Raw genomic sequence first — 17,738 nt, 5'->3', positions numbered from 1 at the left:
GATCCACAGCTTGATTCCAGTTTCATCCAACCACAGTCATCATGTTCCTCTAGAGTGCAGATTCATTCAGCAATGTGATGCTTCCTGTCAGCAGCTTCCATAGAAAGGAGCATCCACCCAGTGGCCCTGTGTAGTTTGCACATACTGCAGCATTGATGCTTTCATGGTTCTCTTGCTGAGTTACTTTTACAAAATGTTTGCAGCTGTTGTCAGGGTGCAAAGGTCTGTACTGTTTTCTGTGTAAACTTTATATTCAAGTGGGATTGTAGTCATCAGCCCGTGCACACATGTTGTACAGTATCTCACAAGTGGTGAATGCCAAAAAAACAGCTACATTTGTTCTTTTTTTCATTTTGCTGCTTTACATTCAAGCCATTGTGTGTGTGAGAGAGATAAACAGCTACTTCAAAATTGCTACACACCATCAAATTAGCTCAATTATGATTATGCATGAAAACTTCATATTGAGAGAGAGAGAGAGAGAGAGAGAGAGAATATAAAGTAACAACCATGATCAGTTTCAACCTATGTCTCAATTTTCAGGTTCTTTCCATTGTGAATATCAATTCTGCACAAGAGGCAGCCCGGTCTCCCCCTATGAATTAGGGCGCTTGTTTACATTCCCTCAGATCAGTACCTCCACCGGTGCCATGCCATTGTTCTGATGGCCCATTATTCCAAAACCACATGACCTGCCCTATTCTTCCTCTGATTGGCTAACCCTGATATTCTTACCCTTACCCATCTCACTCCTCATGCCTAAACCTATCCAACCCAACCAACATAGAGTGCTACAGGAATGAGTCCTAAAACAAGCAAATGAGTTAGCATTTCAGCACTTCCTGTTCCTTCGTCTGGAAGTCAACAGGTTTTTTGAATGGGTTTTTAGTTAAATGCCTGAAATAAGGTCTGTGGTTAACACAAGCTGAAGAGATTTTAAAGTTTTGTTCTTCAACATAAAATACATCAATAAATTTCCCACTAAATTAGACTACTAAATGTCATCACGCTGACTTGTACGTGCGACCGTGGTATAGTAACGTTAGCTTTTTAATTCTGCCGATTGTACTTAATCCTCAAAAATCATAAAAGTGGTGTTCATTTGTGAAGATTATCTTAATGAACAAAACGTGTCAGTATCATAAATGTTTGTTTGACACAGAGCTTATTTTCTGCAGTAGTCGAAAAATCCAATGGAAAAAACCCGTTGGCTTTTTGTCGAGGGAACCCAGGGCGATGCTAACTTCCTGGTTGGCATTCAAAAATACATCATCCCTGGAGCACTCTATAGGGCTGACCCCACAAAGGACATGGTAATTTGTAAGTCATTTTGCGTGCTATAACAACGTCTTTGTTACTTTTGGCGTGTCATTTGTACGCCATGTAGTCTGTACTGACTGCAATGTGAACGCATCTACGTTTATATGGTACGTTCAGAGCTAGTGACATAGACTAAAAAGTGAAAAAGGCTGCTTATGGTGGGTGGGTAACAAAAAACCCACCCACCAAAAAACTTTAACTAAACTTTACTAGAATTGCCATATACATACAGGTACATACATGAAATTTGACCACTGTATTTAACCCATTCATTTAGGAGCAGTGTGTTGTTGTGAAACATCCAGGGAGATTCAGTGTCTCATAGAGGACACTACGATATGCAGACAGTAAGAGTCGGGGATAAAACCGCCAACGTTGTGTTTAAAGAACGACCTGCTCAACCCACAGAGCTACAGCCGCCACCAACTTACATGACTGACGTTTTTGACGGGTTTTCCGTACTTACGTTACGTTGTTTACGTACATATTTAACTTAGTTTACGTGCTTATTTTAAGCCCAACTATGACGTTTTTCCTAAACCTAACTAGGTTTTGTTGCCTTAACCTAACTGCAGCCGTTACCATTGTTTTGTTGCCTAAACATAACCACAATCATTTCACGGTAACAACGTGGCGTGAAATAACATCCTAAAATGCGTTATCATGACACGCGTTATGTCTTTAAAAATGTTGGTCTATTCATAAACCTTCCCATTAGATTGGGTTGAGAGGATGATCTTCACAACACCCCATCGCTCACACTGCTGACACACAGGCCTTTAAATAGCAGCTAATTGAAGATTTTAAATGAAAATAGCCTGTAGAGTTTGACATTGGTCACGCAAAATCTCTGTTTACTCTGCTGGCTGTCAGTCTCCTGTCGTGTTCATGACATATCAGAAGAAATAGAAAAATAAACTTGTAACACTGCAAATCACATTGTCATGTGCACTGTAATGATGCTGAAAAGGGCATTTCAGGTGTGTTTGTGTTTGTGATCAGACATGACATGAAGAAGGAAAGTAAGGCTGCAGTTTTTTGGAAAATAACAGAAATTACACCTCACGATGATTTGAGGTTTGTAAAAGAGAGAAATTATGTCAAAAACAATCGGCAAGTGACGTGAAGTGACGAATGTGTGTGCATGTTTGTGTCTGTGTATGCTAGTGATCATACATAAAAGGTTGGACGTAAAGCATGTATCTCCACATTAGCGATATCCTGTTCCCAGCTCAACCCTGTTGCATATCGATTTGGAGTGCCCTCACCTCCAGCTCAAACAAACTGCTCCCAGCATGTGTGTGTGTGGGCAGCACTGAGGCAACCGAGTGAAAGATCGGCCAGACAATAACCTCACAGGGTCTCCACTCTCTGTCATGCAGCACAACTGCAGTTGACTTCTGTTTCCTCCCCATGCCCAATGACCATACAGCAGAAAAGAGCATTAGATAGGGATGTTAATAATTAACCGTTTAACCATTAACCGATAATACGAATTTTGACCAATTAATGCTGACAGCTAAACGATTAAAATAAATATTAAACATTAAAGCTGCAGGGGGATGCATTCTGCGGGAATAATAATACCATCAAAACAGGAACTCTCTGCTGAGTGCAATGACACCTCCCACAAGACTCTACAACAAACGGTTCATGAGTTATGGAAGGGGGCGTGGCTAATGTCTTGGGGCGGGGCTATGAGTCTATTTTTGCATGTAAATGACATCAGGACTGGACCCTTATCATGCCTGAGAAACTTGGGGCAGATCGGACTATGTACAGTTGAGTTACAACAACTTCCTGTTTCATGGCGAATGGCCGAAAATGGCCGCAATGCCACAGTCAGGTCGTTCAGTGAAAAGCCACCATTTGAATAACTTTTCATCCTTAAGGTCTTAAGATGGTCCTGACCAAATTTCAGGTCGATCTGAATAAATTTGTAGGAGGAGTTTGTTAAAGAACACAACCTATAAAACGCTAAAACTGGGCAAAAATCGCACATTAAATTCAAAATGGCTGACTTCTTGTGGAGTTTTGGACATACCTCCAAGAGGCTTTTTGGTGCGTCTCCACATGTTACATCTGTCTGCCAAATTTCATACATGTTGGTGAAACCGGAGCGAGGGGCTCAATTTTTCCAACTTTCTAGGGGGCGCTAGCGAGTCATTATGCAACAGCAAAGCCCGAGACCCTTAAAATATCAAATTGTTTATCGCGTCTGATAAGTGTGCCAAGTTCAACAACTTTTTGAGCATGTTAAGGTCGTCAAAAAGGCGATTCATTTGGGAGAAAAAGAAGAAACTGTACAGTTTCAATAGGGTCTTCGCTGGCCCGACGTTGTTGGTGCTCGGGCCCTAATTACATAAAAAGCTGAGCAGAACTCAGAAGAGCGGCTTGTCACCTAAAGGAGAAAATCTGGTCCACCTTAAAAGCCCACCTTAAGTGAGCCTGAGCTGGTGGCTGGCAAGCAAGACACGGGAACTTGGCTCAGGTCTGGAGGGGTCGCAGCATTTATTCACCAACAAATAAACTGTAGACACACTGGACTACTACTTTCGAAGCTACAACTATTCCACACTCGCCGCCGCCACCACACACATACACACGGCCCACCGGACACTGGCTATCGTTACCCCGGGCTGACGGAGAACGTCAGGCAGACACACAGTTGACAACCTCACAGCTAAACTAAATGATGCGGTGGAGACTTTTACTGGGAAAGTGGCTGCATTTGTCCTCGACAATGCCCGCAGCATCGTGGCTGCTAAATCTCCCGGACGGGTGAACTGTTGTTTGTTGTGCTCACACACTGCAACTGGTGATAAATGATGGATTTTACCTGTTTGTGCATCTGCTTATCATTGGAGCTGGGCAGCCTGTTAGGCACTAAAACCACAGCGTCCCTGCATGCAACGCACTAATCTTGTCGGTGAACAGTTAATGATCGGTTAACGAGGGTCAGTTATCGGTCGGGAAAAAAAATCAAAATTAGCATCCCCAGTATTGGATGTTGACATAATTACAGTGCGTTAAATCATTCAACTTCATGGTTGAATGGATGGTTTTGTTTAGCCTGTGATCAGAGATTTTCTGTTGTTTTGAAGTCTAGCTTGGGCTCTCGAATACCGTTTGGCATATTGGCCAGGAACAATCTGTTGATCATTGCTGACAATCAGTGTTGGGCAATGGCCCGTAACTCCATATACCCAGTCTCTCCAACCCTGTTTTATTTATATTACATATTGTTGAAGAGGGGGAAATCATGGATGTATGTGTACTTTTCCAACAGTGGACCTTGGCGTTGTTGCACATTCACCAGCAGGGTTTTGGACAACCATTTTGGTTGATTTAAATCATGCTAAAATCATGTCTATGACCCTCTGGTGAATTTATCTTAATTTTAGCCATGAAGGAACCTGCAGTTATGAAAGTTCATACGCAGCACTGCTCCTGCATGCTGGAGCAAGGATTTTAACAACTCACTAACACACAGTGTTATTTCACATTCCTCCATAGTGTGAGTTAGGGGTATCACGATATACCGGAATTGACGATAACCACGATATTTAAAAAATGAAATATTGATATCATGTTCATAATACACGTGATAATACTGTGTAAATAATTCAGCACCTCTTAAATCATTTCATATATACAGTAATGGTTAGAGACTCTCTCTCCACCTCCCTACACTCCAATTTTGAGTGTTCATTTGCTAAAAAAGAGACAAAATGCACAATAAATAAAGTTAAAGATCAATTTGACTGATAGCATTCATATTTCTTTCAAATTTTCAGTATTTTTTTTTTCTTACTGCGCTAACATTGTTATTGTAAATTATTTTGGCCACAATAATAGTGTAGTGAAAGTCTGATATTGTGACATCTCTACTGTGAATGCCTTGGAGCCAACGGCATGCTTTCAGACTATGGGATGGCTATTTAACTGGCTACATCTTGAAAGAACCAGACTCCTTAAATATGATTTGTTATTATCTTTTTAGTAATGAAAAAAAAAAATGTAATAAAGGAATAGTAGTAAGATTTTTTTTTTCATTTATATAAATCACTAACATCCGTCTTTTACTAGACATTTTTCAGTTCCAAAAAACCCTCCCCTGACCAGTTTTCACAAGCACAGGGTTTCAATCCATTTCATAATGCACTTATAAGTATTCTTCTCGTAAAGTTGTTCATGCGCATAACAGAAAAAGGTCTACACTTTTACTGTACAGACTAACAGAGGTTCACTGTTAGCTGGTACATAATGACACAAGTTCCTTCTAGGAACGATATTGATACTCCAACATGGAAAAATGAAAAAGACATAAGCAAAATGTTTATTCTTATGTGGAAAATAATGATCTAAACATAATCTAGTTTGTCTATCATTACAACATCCATGTCTGAACACATAGCATGAAGTGTGTCTGTGCACAAGGCTTGCACGTTGTTCATGCACATTCAGTTACAACTTGGTCAGAGGCGAAGACGAACACACTGCATTTACAAAAGGATTCTATGTAAAAACATGATTGATAATATATGTGAGGTTCTTCAACAGTTTTACTTCACTGTCCTGCAACAACATGGCCAAGAAAGCACATATGTTTTCCAGATGCCTCCGTGGTCAAGGCAAAATGAGGAACAAAGTAGTACGAAACTAATTTTATTGCACATTCTTTGACGACATTTTAATGGCTTTGACTTAACCCAGAGTCTGAATTTCGACATACAGTAAACCACATTCCTGGCCTGAAGTTTACTGTTCTAAATCCCAGAGCAGAAATGAAGAGAGACGATAACTTAAACGGAAACTTTAAAAACTTTATGGATCTGGCGGACATTTGCTGGCATATTGAGCAGGGAGAAGTTAAAACATTTGCATAAACTACCCACATTGTAATGATACAAAGCTGGTTAGAAAATTGCCAAAGTTTTCCTTCCACTGCCCCCGTTGTAACTGAAACAGAAAGCTTTGTAGGAAAAGGGTTGTTTACTTGTAAATATGCAGCAGTTTGCTCAAACATACTGTATGCATTAAGGCTGTCAAAGTTGACGCGATAATGACGTATTAACGCAAATTGTTTACTTATACTAGCTAGCTTATACTACTAGCTTTATACTAGCTTGTCACTAAGGAGGCTAAACAACGCTCCAAACTTCTGCTAAATCTTGGCGAGGAAAAACTTCAATGGGGTCCCTTGACCTCTGACCTGCAGATGTGTGAATGTAAATTGGTTCTATGGGTACCCACGAGTCTCCTCTTTACAGACATGCCCACTTTATAATAATGACATGCAGTTTGGGGCAAGTCATAGGCGCTGTTCAGACCTCTTATTAACATGCGTCCTCAGTGATCCGATCACAAGTGGACAGCTTTAAGTACAGGTGTGAACACACTTAAGATGCATTGAGGACACATTGAGATGCGACCTTTCAGACCACATTCAGAGGTGGTCTGGGCCACATTAAGTATCACTTACTCTACTGACGTCCCGCTGGGATCAGAGGGGTCTCTGATCTCCTCGTGTGAATAGACAGACAGACCGAAAAGATTAGAAAAATGTCGAAAAAAGGCTGATAAATGTCCGAAAAAATGTCAAAAATAAATTACGAAAAATATCCAAAAAGTCGTAAAAATGTTAGAAAAATTTCTGAAAAAATATCAGGAAAATGTCTGAAGAAAGGCTGATGAAAAGGCCAAGAATTCCAAAGAAATGTTGGAAAAAATGCTGAAAAATGTGTGAAAATGTGTCCCAAAAAAAGGCAGAAAAATTCCAAATAATGTCTAAAAAATATCTAAAAAAATGTACAAAACATATTCAAACTTTTTCCAAAAATATACCGGAAAAATGTCTGAAATTGTTCGAAAAAAATCCGAAGGGTATCCAAAAAAAAGTTAGAAAAAATGTCTGTAAAATTCCAAAAAATGTCTGAAATAAAATAAAATAAAATATGTCCAAACAATTTCTGAAAAAAAGGCAAACGCGAGTGCTTTTCTGCTTTGCGGAATGGAAACGACTTCTGTGCTCTACTATATTCGTTCTGTATTTTATTCAAATATATCTTATTTATAGGCTACATAATCTACTGACTATTAGACTAGTCACAGGAAGTGCATTATTATCATACTGTTGGAGATGTGTTTCTGGACAATATGTGTCATTGTTTTGTGTTGTTAATTGATTTCTAATAATACATATACATACATTTGCAAGAATATTTGCCCACTCCCATGTTGATAAGAGTATTTCAAACTTGACAAATCTCCTTTAAGGTACATTTTGAACTGAAAGAAAATTGTGTTTAATTGCGATTAACTATAGACAATTGTGTGATGAATCACGATTAAATATTTTAATCGATTGACAGCCCTACTATGCATCTGTTCATTTTTGGCAAAATTGAAATAACTACAGCTGCAGTAAACATGCATTCGTAGAAATCAAAACAAAATGTGAGAAACTGCAGAGTGGTGCATGAAGCGAATGCAAAGTGTAGGTACATGTAGTTAGCCTGTGTGTCCCACATCACCATAGTGGCGGCACTTTGCATGGATAGAGTCCCAAGTGTCCGCTGCCAGAAAGAGTCCATGATGGGGGAAATTTATAGCTCTGCTGACAAAAGGAGAATCAATAAGCGATTATGTGGATACGGCACAGCATGATGTTATCACCCCTAGGGCATCCCACACTACACATTCACAAACACAATCAGCTCACACAATACACACTTAATGTTTTTTTTTGTTTTTTATTACAATGCAACACAACATGCTCAAAAACAGGTGAGAAGAAGGATAATAAAAACACAATACAGATACAGTTGAGGTGGTGCAGCAATCAATGCAAGGTGATGGATCCAACTGTTGTTCGTCATGGACACTGCCTTGGAACCCCAGGACCACTGTAACCCCCCGCAGGCCCAGGCATGGCTCTTTGCACAGTTTGCTTTAAAAGCTTGCCTCTGTCCCTCCCCAAACAACAACCAACAATGGCAGACCTCTTCTCCTCCCCGTGGATGCTGATTTCACATTCACGTCTATTATGCATGAATGTCAATGGATGCAGTGAATCAATGCAAACAGAATAATAAATTGTGTATTCCACGGGTTCTTCCTGCCTTAAGAAATGGAGGAGAGAGAATTGAATGCCAGAGTCTGCTTGGCAAAACAAGTTATCATGGTGGGAAGGCGGGCCTGATATTTTGTATTTTGTATTGAAGGAATGTGGATGTTCCCTTTTCAGCTCAGCCGACTCGACTGTTATCAGGCCATTAAATAAGCGTTATCAGTCACTATAAGCACCATAGATGTGTGTCATTAGGGGCCTACTACACCTAAGTTGTAAAAGTGAAACTGAAAAAAACAACACATTCTAACATGTTGTAAAACTGAATGAAACATCACATTTTGAACCCAAACCAAAAGGCTTCTTTAGGTTTAGGCAATAAAACTACGACTTTTTTAGGTTTAGGCAACAAAACCCGACCTCCACCCCTTATGGAGATGCACACTGTCTATATACTGCAGCGTCTGACTTCCGCTTCTGCTCCTCTCATAATCACTACGGTCACTAGAGGTTGCTGTTGAGTTATTTTATACCTTCTTTCAGTGATCTACCATGTGAATAGATGATAAAACCTACTAGTGGGTGTAGTAGGCCCCTATTGACCCACATCTACGGGGCTTAAAGCGACTGATAACGCCCATTTAATAGCCTGACAACAGTCTCATCGGCTGTTGGGATGCTCTGCAACCTCGACATGGACACTGATGGTTTTGTACAATTGCAACTGGTGTGTTTATATATAGCCTCAGACCAGGTGCAACTGTTAAAAAAGGTTATTAAGTGTTTTGGTGTCAGCTGGTTGGTAAGCAACTGATAACACTTGAGCGTGCACATGCCTCATTGTTTCAGCGTCCTCGGTGCATTTGGATATCTTCAGCGACTTCAAATGAAGAGGGCGTTGGTGTCTGCCTAGTTCTGAGCTCACATCTGTTTCACTGACAGGCAGAAAACAGAGAAGAAAGGGAGATGGAGGGGAGTGGGTGGAGGATGAGCTGGAGGGGGGGAGCAGGAGAGGAGATACCCAGCGGCTGGCTGCTAGTATCATGGGAGTTCAACAAAGTGCAGCAGGGCCCTCCAGCTGGAGGTTAGAGAGAAGCATCTGTGTGTCTGTATGCATGCACGTTTGTGTGTCACACGTTTGTCTTTGAGCGCGATGTGCAAGTTGATTGTCCACTGATGTATACGCCACGTGTGAGTGTGTGCGTATACAGTAGGTGATGTATGTGTGCGAGAGAGAGAGAGAGAGAGAGAGAGAGAGAGAGAGAGAGAGAGAGAGAGAGAGAGAGAGAGAGAGAGAGAGAGACACACATCACGAGTGGTGGCAGGTGTGGACCACAAATGAGGCCACTGACTGACGGCTCGTCTTTGTGGCCAGACTTGCCCCAATTTATCCTCTCTCTCCCTCTCCCAGACTTCAAGCCCCCTTTCACTTTGATGGACAATATGTCCCACTTCCCCGCAACACTCGACTGCCGTATAATTAAATGTCAAATAACTGTTAGCCATCACTCGGAAAGAGGATGTATTATTTGTGACAAATAGAGCACTAAATCGGAGATAGAGAAATTCCTGACTTATTTGCAGCGTCTGTGCTTTTGCATTGATTGAAATATTGAGGACAATTGGATTGCTGCAAACCCTTGTTGCAAAGTTATTGTCTGTCCAAATTCAAAAATCAAAGCTTAAACTTTGGTTGCTAGCAGGCAACTTCAAGCAGCTGTCTATACTGTAGAGCTTCAGTATTTCACATCCAAAGTAACATTTTGAAAGAGAGTGCATATTGCCATGCCACGTACTGTAGAGAAAAGTTTTGAGAAAAGTTAAAAGAGCAAATCAATGTTTTTGACCACAAACTACTGGACATATACAGATGGGTGACAAAAAAATAACCTACAGTGGGCCTCCAAACAGCTCTACCGGTTGGGTCACATGGCGAGCATTTGGTGTTTTGATGATGTTGGTAGAGATTGCTGTTTAACCCATTGGTCCTATATCTAGAGTACCATAAGGTGTCCAATGTGGTTGAGATGTGGTGACTGTGAAGGCCATAGAATAGTATTCACTTCAGTTTCATACGGACCATTCACTGACAACTCACCACCAAGCATGTGCATTTCTCATTTATTCAGGCTTTGCCTTTAATTTGTCACCAACTTCTACTGAAGAGTTTGAAGTTTGAAGTCATTAAATACAAATATTTTAGTAGTTTGGTGGTGGACCACCGTTAAAGGGACTGTTTGTAACTTCTTACACGTATAAATCATTGTGGGTCGGTGTCCCATGCTTGCTCGCGTGTGTCTACGCTGTTCAGACTCAGACTCCAACACAAACTACAGTGAAGCACCAAAACCTCTTGGTTGTATCTAGTGAAGCCCGTCTGTTAAACAGTGTTGGCCGCGGTCGGAGGACGTGGGGGAGACCGTAGCTTTGGTCTCCAGGACCGGAGTCTCTGCTGTACTCTGCTCCTCTGCCTGCTTGCCTTCACTCACACACCGCGCTCGTTCTCACTCTCTCGCTCCACCTCTTACGTGCATGCGCGCACAGTACACACTGCAGAAGAGTTAGTTTAGCTCTGAGAATATCTAGTGAATGTTCAGTGGACGTTTGTGCAGAAATAACTGCTGCAGCTCCTCCAGACTAACAGAGGTTTCCCGTGTCTTGTGAAGTGACGGGGCTCCGCAGAGAAACGTTATCGTCTCCGACCAAAACTCCGGCGTCTCCCCTGTTCCCTCCGACCGCGGTCGGGAGGCTGAGGCAGGAAAAGCCAACACTAGGATCAGCAGTGATTCATGGAGAGACCTTCGTCTGGTCAGCTAACATTACTGCCAAGCAGCTGAAATATACAGTGATATTGTGCTTTTAGCTGACGTGTGTCGCCTCACTGTTTTGAGCGATGCTCGTTCATGTCTATGTAGAGCGAGCACAAGCGCGAGCAACAGGACGCTGATTTTAGTTGACTTAACGGCCACAGGTGTCGCTGTAAACAAGCAATTTCTGATTCTTACGAACAGTCCCTTTAAGTCACTATCTATCACCAAATGAGGTAACACGATGATGATCGAGCCTGTGGCCCACTGAAGAAAGCCTTTGCATTTGCAGTATTACGAACTGGGTGTCTGTGGCGACATTTCTGGGAAAAATCACAAGCGACAATTTCTGGAAGAGAATTCTGAAAACACACCTGCAATTACCAGTTATCGCCATAGATGCCACCAAAGAGAAGGAAACGGAGATCTTTGAGATTGTAACTTGAACTAAGGCAAACTTAAAATTGCACTTTGTATTTTTGACTACTTATAAAGCTGTAAACACAAAAATGACACATTACCACCTTTGTGGCCAACGTGTTAAAAAAACAGTTGCCTTATTAAACATCCAGCAGACATGGGACAACATTAGCTTTTTTGCTTAAAGGTACAGTGTGTAGGATTTAGTGGCATCTAGCAGTGTGGTTGCAGATTGCAACCAACTGAATACCCCTTCGCTCACTCCTCCCTTTCCAACGTGAGCCCCCGAGTGCAAAATCGTGGTAACGCCGTTCTCCTCGCTCAGAGGCCATCCTTACCGAAGTAACACTCTTTTAGGAGCAACGGAAGTCTGACGGCAGGTGGCGGTACCACGGTTTTGCACTCTACAGCTCACATTACCGCAGTTTCTTAAGCGTGTCGGAGATCTACGGTGGCCTTCAGGTAACATAAAAACGTGAAAGTCCCTCTCTAGAGCCGGTGTTTGGTTTGTCTGTTCTGGGCTACTGTAGAAACGTGGTGGAGCAACATTGAGGACTCCTTAAAGAGGACCCGATCCCTATGTAGATATGAAGGGCTCATTCTAAGCTAACAAAAACACAACGATTCTTAGTTTCAGGTGATTATACACTAATTAAATCATATGTGACGTCAGCTGGATTTGGCTAACCTGGGCCTTCCAGGCTGTAGATGTGCTCACTGTCTCTCTCCCTTCCTCCAGCCATAGTCTACATTTTAAATGCCATTTTGACCATCTACCAAAAAAATTAAAATTCACACTGGGTTTTCTGTACAGGCCAAGATAAGTCCAGTTTTCCCTGGCATCAAGAAAAACGCTTAGCTGCTGGCCTTTTCCTGACTCTGATTGATTTTGGTGATACTATTTACAGGTTGTCCAAACTTGACCCCCTGTATCACTCAGCCCTGAGGTATGTCACTAATGCTAGCTTCAGGACCCATCATTGTACCTTATACAGCATGGTAGGATGGTCATCCCTCACTCTGCCGAGGTTACAACACTGGTACATTTTAGTCTATAAGATCACCTCTGGTAACTTTTCTTCTTACTTGAGCCAGAAGTTTTTATTTCTGCAAAACAGTTATAATCTAAGGTCACATAAATGGCTTCAATTTAAAGTTCCTTCTATCAGTACAGAAGCTGGTAAAACAAGCCTGTTCCACTACGGTCCTGGTCCTGGAATGATCTGCAGGCCAAGCTTAAACTTGAGAACCTTAACTCTTTAAATTATTTTAAACATAGACTAAAGGAAGTGGTCACTGCTACCTGCAGCTGCTTTAATTAAACAACAAACACTAATGCACTATACAGTATGATGTAATGTATGTTGTTGTACCTATTGTTGCCGCTGTGATTCAATATTGTCTTGTTATGTGTTGGATGCTGATGATTTAACCCTGTCTTGGCTAGGTCTCACTTTTAAAAGAGGTTTTAATCTCAATGTGACTTCCTAGTTAAATAAAGGTTATATACTGTATGTATATATATACAGTATATATATATAGTAGGGATGCACAATCTGACTTTTTCGGTCTCAATACTGATAACCATACCTGGGCTTTGGGTATTGGCCGATACTGAGTACCGATCCAATAGCAGTGTTTCATTAATAAGTTGTATGCCTCACTGTGTGGACGTGACTGGGATAATGCTCATATTTGTACAGGCTTGACTTAAACATTGCTTTCCTAACTTCATAAAACAAAAAGTTACAAATAAATACATAGACAACATAACATCGATTTAGTGAATTATTTATTACTAAAACAATAAATCGTACACCAACAATTTGGCAAAAAAAATCTTCAAAATTAACAGGAATTACAATTCAGGTGTAAATCGTTTTAATGCAGCAACAAATTGGTCAAAACTTAAACAGGAATTAAAATTCCAGTATATAATGTATATAGTATACAAACATAGAATTGAATTGAATAGATTGGCCCCATTGTCACGATACTCAATCCAACCATTTGAGTCAGTATCGGCCCGATATCCGATCCAGTATCGGTATTGGTGCATCCCTAATACACAGTCACACATTCATCTTTTTGAAGAGGGATGTGCAAAAAATTTGCATCAGTGAGAACAACAGTTGGAGACAGACATTATTTTACACAGCAGTAGTTGAAAGTGCAATATACCACTGAAGCACATGAATCAAAGTGTCCAGTCCATTGTGTCCATTTAAACAATATCTATGGTAAGAAAACATTGACAGTTACTTTACTCATATCAATACACATTAAACAGTGCTTACACCTTGAAACATCACAGTACTGTCAAGCACAGTAGAAGAGCAGCATGATATGACAGCTCAAAGACCTTGGAGAATAGTGTGTCATCATTCAGCCATCTGAAATAGGCAGTTTCCTACGACCGTATTTAATATGCTGTGTATAGGAACATTAATAGTACAGGAGCTGACATAGAACTTGGATTAAATCACTCATCTTGTTTCCAAAGGAGGAGCATGCATCACAAAGTAAAGTATTGATCCGTCAGACAGTACCCTTGGTGTTCTTGAAATAACCCGACTTTAAGTTATTCTCCTTTCTCTCCATCTCACCACAAAACTCTTCCCTTTTATTTTAAAGGCTATAGCTCCTGTTTTTTTTTTTAAAGCACTACTATCATCCAATGAGAGTGCATCTTTCCAAAAATAGCCTTTGCAGATATGTCTTTTCTTAATGCAAAACATGTGTCGTCGTCCTTCCTTGTTGTGAGCAAATGCAATCATCCCACAAAGCTTTACATTTTTAATGCCGTGAATCCCGCTTTGCTGTTAAGCATTTTCTCCCAAGTGGCCTTGAATTTTCGTACTCAACGCTGTATGGAGAAGTGTTGTGGCTGAAATGCACATTAACATGCAACAGAGTAGTAATGTTGCTACGTCTGAGATACTCATTTGTGCATGATGTAAAAAAAGGTACGAGGCAAAAGCAGATGGAGGTTTGTAAAGACTGTTGCCATAGTGCCTATGTATATTGCTTTAATGGCTAATTCAACATCTGGCCGAGGGACAACAGTTGAAAACTATGTGCATATTATACACAGTGATGCTGATCAATGTTCGTTGTACCTGAAAATACACAAAATGAATAAATATGCAAAACATGGTAACACACACTAGTATATTTGTATGGGTATTATGCAGGAAGTGAACATGCAGGTGGAGGATGATACAGGAATTCCACATTCAGCTCTGTTATAGTCAAAGGAACCTAGGCACATTTTCACACAGTGCACAGCATCCCCTCCACACACACACACACACACACACACAAACACACACACAAACACAAGCCGTAGCTCAATCAAGTGAAGGAAATGGCATGCGTTCCGTGTCTAATTGAAAGTAAGCAGATGGTTGTGGGCTTTCATAAAGGGAACTCAACATCAGGTGCTGAGACGTTTTAGAAGAAAATCACGTCAGGGGTGCGAAGAGAAATGTGAACAAATCTCAGTTCCGTTAGATCAGACACAGGCAGGCCCGCACTCAAGAGGGAGCCTTCTAATCGATACTAAAACAGTGAGAACAAGTCCAGGCCAAGACACAAGAGAGCGATAATGAGAGGGGAGAGGAAGAGGTAGGGAAAGAGAAAGTGAGGGGGGGGGGGCAGTGAGAAAAAGAGATTAGAGACAGAAGAGTGGGTGAGGCAGAAAAGAGAATAAAAATACAGGCGTTTTGGCAGGGGCTCTGCCTCTGAGCAGCACGGCTGAAGATTCACTATCTGGCAATGTAACTGTTTTAAACAGCTTTAAACAAGTGTTCATTTTACCCGGAGACGTGTGACATAATCAAAGAAAAACTGCAGTGAGTGGATAAAGAGACAGGCATGAGGCAGTAACAGAGGTTACAATATTGTAACCCTAGTTCCATAAGCACAGACGAAGCCTTCTATTGGACTCTATGGGGAATATCCTCCTCCGGTCACACAAATATGAATTAGGGAATATGTGTGTTACCATAGTGATATAAGGCGGAGTCCTGTGCTGCCTGGCATCGCCACGCCCTCTTCAGCGAGCAGCGCAGCTGCGGCAGGGCCTCATTGGTAGAGAGCTCCAATTGTGCTTATAGAACTAGGGTTACAATATTGTAACCTTTGTTCTAACTCACACAGGCGCCGCCCTCTACTGGATTGTGGGTACAGTGGGTGGAGCCTGATAGATGTACACCCTGCCGCGCCAGCTAAGGATTAGACACTGTGATAACGCATGTATGCAGTAGACATGTCGTGATTGGCCGGCTACCTTTATGCAAATCTCAGTGGGCGAAAACGTGCGGGCGGAGCCTGTCTGTGTTGGAACATTTAGCCTTCTAACATCTCAACCCAATCTCATGGGAAGGCGTATGAATAGCATGACATATTCACGTGTCATTCTAATGCATTTTAGGCTATCCGCGTGTCATTTCACGCGTCTCATCTTGTTACCGTGAAACGGTCACAGTTATGCTTAGGCAACAAAACCACTTAATTTGGAAAAACATCATGGTGAGGCTCTAAAAAAAGTATATAAACTAAGTAAAATATGTACGTAACAACATAACATAAGCACACACTACATCACTAATATAACTACAAAATATTTCAACAACACTTTGGGACACAAACACCAGCCTCCTGGTTGAAAGTCCTGTGTTTGTTGGACCCATCCACCCACCATTAACTTTTTATTCCATGTCACTAGCTCTGAGCATATTTACGTGGATGCATTGCAGCCAGTACCGACTACATGTCGTACAAATGATACACCAAATGCAACAAAGGCGTTGTTTTTGCACGCAAAATGACTTACAAATTAGTGTCACTCATACGCCATCTGGTGAGACCGGACTGGAAAATGAGATGCTTTTTTTAACACTGCAAATCCTGATGAGCATAAATCCTGATTCAGTCCCTCACTAATTACATACTTGTAAATACCTGTTTTAAGAGATGGGATGACACATGAGCATGCATAACGCTGTAGAAAAACATGTAGTTACTGATACAGCCAACTAAAGGTTAAGCTCCGATGCCCTCTCCTCTCTTTCCCCTGGTAGCCTTAGCAAGTTTGGCCTTTGATCGTTATTTGGTCTTATATCTAAGCCGGCTGCTGTGGTGAGGTAGTTTTCAGAGCAGTACACAGTTTATTAGATTTTGCAGGAAGTAGCACTCTCCTGAAAAATGAGGATTAAATCGTCCTGCAGGAAAAGCTGTATTGCCCCTCAATTGATGTGGTTACACACCCGGGAGTGCATAGCGTGTCTGGCACAATGCAGCCGGTATCACTATGGATGGGTTCCTTATGGGCGAGCTCTTGTGGCTTCTTATCAACATTTGATCCAAATTGCATCATGTTCTTTTAATGAGGTTGCAATTCAGCTCGGGGGTGCGTTTCCCAGCGATTGGAAAAATAAGTCAGGCTCACACACACATACAGTATGTGTGATGTTCAGAGTGCACACATGTGTGAGTGCATAGGCAAATGAACATGTGTGTGTTGTTTTTGTGTGTGCGTGCTCCTACCAACAGAAGTCGGTTCAAGTGGTCAGCTCCTCTGCAAAGCTCTGCAACCAACAGTTACCCATAACACCCGTCTCTTCATTGAGACATTTACGTGTATCTTCAGAGAACCGTAATTCCAGCATTAGTCTTTCCTGCACTCACACATGTATATACACACACACTGCACCTTTGTAGACATTATTGTCAACCTATAGTGTATTTAAATATTGAAAAAAAAAAAGAGTCATGTAGACTTTCCAGACATTTATTTTATTTACTCCCACTAAGCACATCATCTAGCCTCATTTAGCCCCTTCAGAAAGACACATGGTTGGACAATCGCGCCATGCCAACAGTGGGCTATTCATCCTTCTGGAGGATTTATGCCTGAAGCTTTTTGGCAACGCTTTGGATTGGAGATAAAGAATTGGCTGCTGAAGGAAGCGCAATCAGTAAACACAAAAAGCGAGCACACAGATTTGGGATTCAATGTGTAACACCATGTTCTGAAAACACCCCCATCTTGGTGTTTCAGCTCAACTTCAAAAGGTCTGCGTGCGTGTGAATTTGCGCGTGTTGTACATGTGCAT

At 41.4% G+C, this 17,738-nt stretch overlaps 1 long non-coding RNA gene across 1 annotated transcript in view; it reads left to right on the top strand.

Moving 5' to 3' along the window:
* Positions 1-17,738, top strand: part of LOC119499883 — a 67,557-nt gene that overhangs the window by 35,576 nt on the left and 14,243 nt on the right. Inside the window, exons 2-3 of the long non-coding RNA XR_005209471.1 lie at positions 259-265; positions 17,084-17,086. This is a non-coding gene — a long non-coding RNA (uncharacterized LOC119499883). The remainder of the gene's footprint in view (positions 1-258; positions 266-17,083; positions 17,087-17,738) is intronic.

The sequence above is a fragment of the Sebastes umbrosus genome, chromosome 13, assembly GCF_015220745.1.
Source record: "Sebastes umbrosus isolate fSebUmb1 chromosome 13, fSebUmb1.pri, whole genome shotgun sequence".
In the NCBI taxonomy this organism is placed as follows: domain Eukaryota; kingdom Metazoa; phylum Chordata; class Actinopteri; order Perciformes; family Sebastidae; genus Sebastes; species Sebastes umbrosus.
The sequence above is the reverse complement of the archived record's forward strand: the minus strand, read 5'-3'. Positions and strand labels throughout refer to the sequence as shown.